This window comes from Branchiostoma floridae, chromosome 12 (genome assembly GCF_000003815.2).
Source record: "Branchiostoma floridae strain S238N-H82 chromosome 12, Bfl_VNyyK, whole genome shotgun sequence".
NCBI classification, from domain to species: domain Eukaryota; kingdom Metazoa; phylum Chordata; class Leptocardii; order Amphioxiformes; family Branchiostomatidae; genus Branchiostoma; species Branchiostoma floridae.
In genome coordinates, this window is record NC_049990.1 from 19747544 (window position 1) to 19754742 (window position 7199).

The 7199-nt window shown below is 41.2% G+C and overlaps 1 long non-coding RNA gene across 1 annotated transcript; it reads right to left on the bottom strand.

Moving 5' to 3' along the window:
- Nucleotides 1–517: 517 nt before the first annotated feature.
- On the bottom strand, nt 518–5268 carry LOC118427969. Its single transcript, XR_004832600.1, has 3 exons — nt 4206–5268; nt 2993–3096; nt 518–1161 (listed from the first exon to the last, which is right to left on the bottom strand). It is a non-coding gene; the product is annotated as an uncharacterized LOC118427969 (long non-coding RNA).
- Nucleotides 5269–7199: the final 1931 nt, after the last annotated feature.

The following is a 7199-nucleotide window of genomic DNA, read 5'->3' on the forward strand; positions in this document are numbered from 1 at the left end:
TGAAGATCAATATGTCCCAGCTTTTATTTCTTATATAAGCTTGTGCTTTTTTGCAATTTGGAATGGAATGCTTCAAGTGGTTGCCGTTTGGAGCTATAGAAAGGATGACTTTGAGGGTAGAAAAATAGCTTTCGCCTTTGTCTTTTGAGCTTTGGGATGATATGCTTGCACGGGGTCAAAACAAATAATGAAGACGAATATGTCAGTTTTATGTCGATATCTATAAAATATAGAGTGAAGTGATTTCAGGTAATTGTCGTTTGGAATTGAAGCTGGTGTGTTACGCCGAAGGGCGGTTATACCGGTTATACCGGTTATACCGGCTATATCTATCTATCTATATAGATACATATTAAGTATACCGGCTATATAGATACATATTAAGTAAAGCCTGATTGTGAAATGTTAATAAGTCACATATTTCAAACAAGTCATGAAACCAATGGATTTCACGTTGTTTAGATTCTGCTTTGAAGACTATGACTAGCACAGCTAGAATAAAGGAAGGACGCAGAGACAAGGTTTTCCGTACACTTGGCACGGGAGACTGTTAAAGTGTTTTGACGTTACTACATAATGCTGACCCCGCTAACTTCGGTCACAGGTTGGATACAGAATAATTGTACTGAACATTCCTATGGCGGTTCTCTCCTTTACTACATCCATCTCCGGTTTGATTCGGTCCGTCGTCGCTGAGGTTAACCTTATGTACGGTTCTTTGATACACATGCACAATCAACTACTACTGCAATGTATACCCAGTACACTAAAATGCACAGTAATGGTATAAATCACCTCAAAACTAGTCCGTGAATTCTCTAACTAGTTTTAGGTTCACTATGGTTGTAGCAGCGCAATCGATTGGCTATTCTAGATCTGCTACTGGTCTGGCACTCCCCTCTCGTTATCTTCCTCCTGTCGACGGTGCTGCTCTGGGTGATTTGTAGCTCCTTCCCGACTTTATAAGGCACAAGGACGTCTATTCCGGCTCCTTCAGTGATGCAGCTTGTCTCACTGACTTGCACGGACTCCACTGACTTTCCCTGTCGTGGTAGGAGTCCCTGTGCACGTTGTGGCCGAACTGCGTCGTCCTGGTGGACACAGGTACGGGTGTCAGGAACACCTTGACGTTGTCACTCGTGTCCTGTATGTATGGTCAGTCTGTTGGGATCGAGAGAAAACACAGAGATCACATCGCCCGTTTCAAATACTTAACGGATACACTGAAACTAAGCTTCTGCAATACTATTTTTTGTCACAAATATATGCAATATTTTGAATTACGATGCATATTTAAATACGTTTACTTACAAGGATTACCTCTCACGGTGAAACCAACCTGTCGCCAAAAAGAAAAATGGCGGCACTTTGTTTACGTCTGCCTACGATTGCACTTTTTCACTTTCGGCTTCTGTATTTCCTGCTTCAACCTCGTTTTTAACAGCAGAAATGACTACAGGACTTCTTTAGTCGGTAGGGATCGATTTTCTTGAATGATTGGTACTCTACTGACGGGTTGACTAACTCCATCGTGTTGAGCATCGCTCGGCTTCCTTCATAGGTGATTGACAAAGATGGCGGTGGTGACAGGGCCGTGAACATGCGGCATAATTCAGCTCCGATTATCCAACTATAAACGCAAAGACACGGCATAGCTGTGCTTATTTAGGAAGTTTTATAGACAGCCTTCTCATCTGTGGTGGTATCTTTTCACATTTCGTATTTGACGATGAATTATTTAATAGTTTCCCGGGCCATGTTCTCGATATGTTCGCTCGTCAGCATGCACGGAAGGCGTCAAACTTGTGTACTTTTTTCAATCGTTATCTGTTGGGGCTTACCAACTTGGACACATACTCTGACTTTTCAGTTATTTACAACAAGGTTTAGTCCATAACAAGTTGCACTTATTATGTGCAGACACTTATGCATATCTCCGCAAAAATGATTTTAAAATCCTACCGGACTTTGGACCCCTACCGGACTTTGGACCCCTCCCGTTACTGAAAATAGCGGTTTCTTCCAATTGTCATATGTCCAAGAGTCCCATCATGAAATACAATATATTTATAAACTCTTCTCAGTTAAGGAAATTAGCTCTTGAGAACATGATTTGATTTTGATTAGATAAATCATTATTCAAGCTATATACATGCCAAAAGTCATGAAGATTCTTCAACATGTATCTTGGGCAATGCTCTTCCAAAGTCTCAAACAAAATCCGCCCCTTCTATACACAAACGACTTTCGTCTTTGAGATTAGATATGCTTGTACATGTACGTCGGAACGCAGATATTTCGGAACATAGGGATTGAATCAATAATCATTTCTTCTAAGATACGACCTAAAACTGTCCCGAATTCAATGAGTTTCCATCCGTCTCTTTGATTAGCTATGATGCTAGATCACAGTCAAATACGGAATACTGTATGTTCATCACACGCGGTCTCTCCGCAGCCATTCCAGCTTAATTAGTACCAGACATGCCGGATGGTCCGGGAAATCACGACAACCCACAATCGTAAACAGATCAAGAAATAACATTGAACATAGTTGTTACTCCAAAGGAGAAAATATTTTATCATCATCTATTCATCAATGAAATGATATTTACCCCCAGTTAGGCGTGTTGCTTGTGCGAATATTGAATAAAACATACAAACTCTTCCAAAAACACATCTCATAAACGTCTTGCTAAAGGGAAAAGAAAAACTAATAAAACACTAAAATGTTTAAAATGGAGGTTTCTAACTGAAGCCTCCTTGTTGTCATGCTGTATGATCCTTTTGAATAGATAGGGATATTTCCATCACACAGGTTCCGTCCGCAAATAAGTAAACATTACACAATCAATCGCAGATGTCAGCAGCGGTCGGACACACACATTCTTCAATTTCTTGGGTGTATTTCATGTATATGGAAAACTTAAAACGTGTGTATATCACCATCATAGTACAGGACGGCTATAATCAAACATTAGACTGTACTTACGAAGCCATGACCTCTTCGAGCCGCGTTTCGTCTCCAACTGATATTAAAGTTCGGCGGTTGTCTTTTCATATGATATACATCCCTCCGCTGCTGACCTGGGGCAGCTGTATACCAACCAATAAATCACAGAAAACAATGATCATAATCCTGACACTGGTCAAATACATATGTATATCACAAAAAATAAATACGAACATCTAAAACCTTCGCGTGTTTGTACTACTTTGGACAGCGCTTGTGTACCTCTGATCTGAGGATGCAGCCTGCTCCCTAAGATCTGATGGCGGGAGTGAGTGGGGATCCCACGTGTAGGTTAGACCCTGGGAGCGACTGCATCCAATTAACAACTTTGATCCCCGGGGGGCCCAAAGATCCACTATTAGATCCGGGCCAGTTCTACACAAACCAGATGTTGTTTTGCAAGCTAAAGTCAACAGTAAACACAAGTCCTACTTGAATACTACGTAATCTAGAATCAAAATCAATGTGACTGTACACAGATAACATTAACAGTTTCAGTGAACACAATTTGAAGACCAAGAAACAAATCTATCTTTAAATTCAATTTTTATACTCTGCAATCGTATACACCCTGAGTGTGGCCCGATCATACCGTAATCCCCTATGGATAAACCTATTGTTCGAATGATGTACCACGTATCAACTGTATTTCTTTACGTCAAATAAAATTTTGAACATAAAACAACACAGAAACAGGTCAAACGTCAAAAGTATGGATGTTAGGTAATAAGATTCCCTTCTTCTTTTCTCCCAAGAAATTTCTGCCAAGCCCGAAGAAAAAAGAAAATAATATACACAGATCGTGCATGCATGATCATGCATTCTTGGTCTATGGACATCCCAAAAGTTGAAATGGGGCAAGTGATGGGCTTTGTTACACACCCAACAATACTGTTGAATGACCGAGTCGGGATAGATCACAAGTAACTTGTTTGTTGTTGTTTTTTGTTTTCGCGCAAATCACCAGGAGAGATAATCAACAACACATCGCCGAGAACAAAAACTCTTGTACACGAAGTCGGCATTAGTCCTTGAATTATGAGGCATATTGGGGTACAAGTGCAGACGAAAATGTGTCATAAAATTGCGGTGTATTTAACAGTAACCGGTACTACAAATCGCTTCCGAGTTCCGCCTTATTCTATAAAAAAAAGCATTGTTTAGACCAACTTTCCGGCCGATTTTCACTAACCTGGGGTGGTTCCTCGTCTTCCAGATACCTTGAGGCGAAACTACAGGCCCGGCTACGTGCACCAACATCATCCTCGGGAAAAACACTTCTTCGACTAGCGGCATTTTGTTTGTATCAGGCGGGAGAACTGGGACGCTTGTCTATAGTTAGCAAAACGAAGATCACATGACACGGAGCACGCACGCTCAAACGGGGTTCAAACATGACTCCGAGCACGCACTACTTACACGTACATGTCAGTGCGTGCTCGCGGGGCTCAAACGTAAGAATTCTCATAGATCACGTAAAAGACCTGCAAGGGTTCACCATCAAAGCAGTTTTTTTTTTATTAAACTGAAATACAGAAACTTTCTATATCTTGCAGAAAAGATATTACAGGTAATAAATAAGACAGAAATACTGGGTAATAGTATGTTCATGTTCATGCTACGATACGTGTTCTTTACATGGTGACAAGCAGCTTTATTACCCTTTGAAATATTCATGGGTGTAATATTTTCACCTGTGTATGTATGTCTGTGATTGTTTGTGTCAACTCAAGATAACTCAAGAACTGTTGCTGAATGGTGAATGATTTTGCTGTGTTGGTGGCGTGTGACAAAAACGGAAATAATTACGGGAATCTTCGGCCCATAACGGCTTCACTTGGAACTGCAGCGAAACATGTTTTTTTTTTTATATCTCGTGTTCTGAATAAGCCGTGGTTACGATTGATGGTTGGTAGATAGCTGTTGTGCTAGGAAAGAAGGGCATACGTTTGGGCCCCCAGCGATTGGTGTTGAAATTGCAAGGTAATTTTTGTCAAAACTTTCCGAAGACGATTACTCAAGAAAGAAATAACGGATTTTCATGATTTTTGGTCTGTATGTAGCTTAGACAAATGAAATGAATGTTGTACAAAATGAAATACAAATTATGCAAAATAGGAGGTCATTTCCAGAATTAATGTGAATACGATATATCAGGGCCAATTCCAAAGGTCTGTACAGTGGCAAGTTGACCAAGTATATGACTGTGCGGACGCCTTCTCTATCTCACTCTTGCATTTCTTAAATAACTACCCGTCTCCTATATCCTATAGTTCAGGGCTCCGGGCTCGTCCTTCTACTCCCCGCTTGGCTAAACTCGAGTGAGAGCATATGGTGTGCTCTGTATTTAGACCCTTCCTCTCGCAAAGCATCTCGGGATAGTACTCAATTCCTTATCGCCTTGTCCTCTGTTCGGATTTAGATTTGTGTCGACATATCGGGGGCCCCAATTTTACCTATATATAAACTACGTTCCCCCTTACTCCCCATTCCTTCTCTAACTGTAATGACAACACAACACCCGGCTCAAGTCTAGTTTTATTTTCTAAATGTTTCACTTTATCTCATACATTCGGATCCATATGCATCGTGTCTTTGCGTTACAATCATAACTTTACAAACTTCTAATGTTTCTAGGGACGCCAACCGTTGAACGGCGTTGATAACAATCTTGTCCTGAACATGATATGGTCTTGTCATTTAAGTGGCAGATAGCTTCTGTTGGGGCAGGTTTGAGCCCTCTAACTGATTCTGGAACTGTAGGGGCATAGTTGTCAAAACGTAGACAACAACTGACAATTACCTAGGGTCTGTATGCTCCTTCCCGTAAGGCCTGGTCAGGCTATTTTGATTTCCCATAATTCGCAGGGAATCTATTTCATTTGATGTAAATCATACGGAGGAAGTGATTATTTTCCGTAAGTGAATTTTAGTCAGGCCTTCCAATTTTTCGTGAGCCGTAGCGGAGACGGCATTACTATAATACACCATTATGGAACTTTCCATTTTCTTATTAGTAATGCAAATGGGGTCTTCAATTTGCATAATTGTCATCAATAGATGTTTCCCTCTTTCTCTGTTACATCCGCCGTGTGTTTGAAAGTACTGTTATGAAATCCAATAGATGTATTACATTTTCTTATTACTTATGCTGATAAAGATACTGATTTTCAACATTATCATCTACCTAACGTCGCCGGGGTGTTTTTAAACACCACCCTTGTTGCTTTTCGTTTCCCCAAGCATCCCGTCGGGGGCCCGGTTTGAAATGGGACCAAAGCCTAAACAATGTCTGACTGGCCCTCGAGGCTACATGCTCAATCAGGGAGGTTCATAATTTCATTTAATCATCATCATCATTTATTCAATAATGTTGATACTGCCCTCCTCGTGGATATATCAACAACAATACAAATATTCATAGTGCTAATGCTTTTAAGTGAAATTTATATTTTCCGGGGACAAAGTTAGTGGCCCGTTCACGTCTGTATAGGAGGTCAGCGTCAACCAGAAGGAGGGAAGTTAACACTTACATAGAAATCTCTAGACTTGGTAACAATCGGACTTTGTTCTAACCGACTGCATGCAGATCTTGGGGGTCAGCTGGACACTGTTTAGCACTATAGCAGTGGGATACTGTCTTAGCCCCCCGGATGATCCCAGATCGATCTGTTTGGTAAAGCACGTTTTGCTTGACACTGTTCCGTACTTCAGCATTAGAGATCCCTGTACGTGATCCTTAGAACCTTTTTCACGGAGGTTTGCCATCGTTGAACTCTTGTTTATATCGCAGTAACCGTAACCGTGAGTCATCAAGGTAAGACATTTTGAACTCTTGTTTATATCCCAGAGGCAGGAGGCCCGGTGAGAAGTGGGAACCCGACGTTTCACCGCGCTGGGTGGGGCAGTGGGAACGAGAGTACTTTCAAGAAGTCTGTCGCCATGCTGGGAACGAGATATCCAGGCCTGACTCCCTCCTTCCTGACACCATAGTGTAAACTAGCAGTGGTGGGGAATTTTTCCGTCTGCTTAGAGAATGCCTAGCCCGAACATTCTCGAGATGTGTAACCCTGTGTCATCAAATGAAGAACTAAATACCTAGCCAACAATAAACGATCATAGAATAACCATTTTTGCAGTCTCCAAGCGCATAGCTAGTCGGTTATCCTTGTTTTCTTGTTTGATT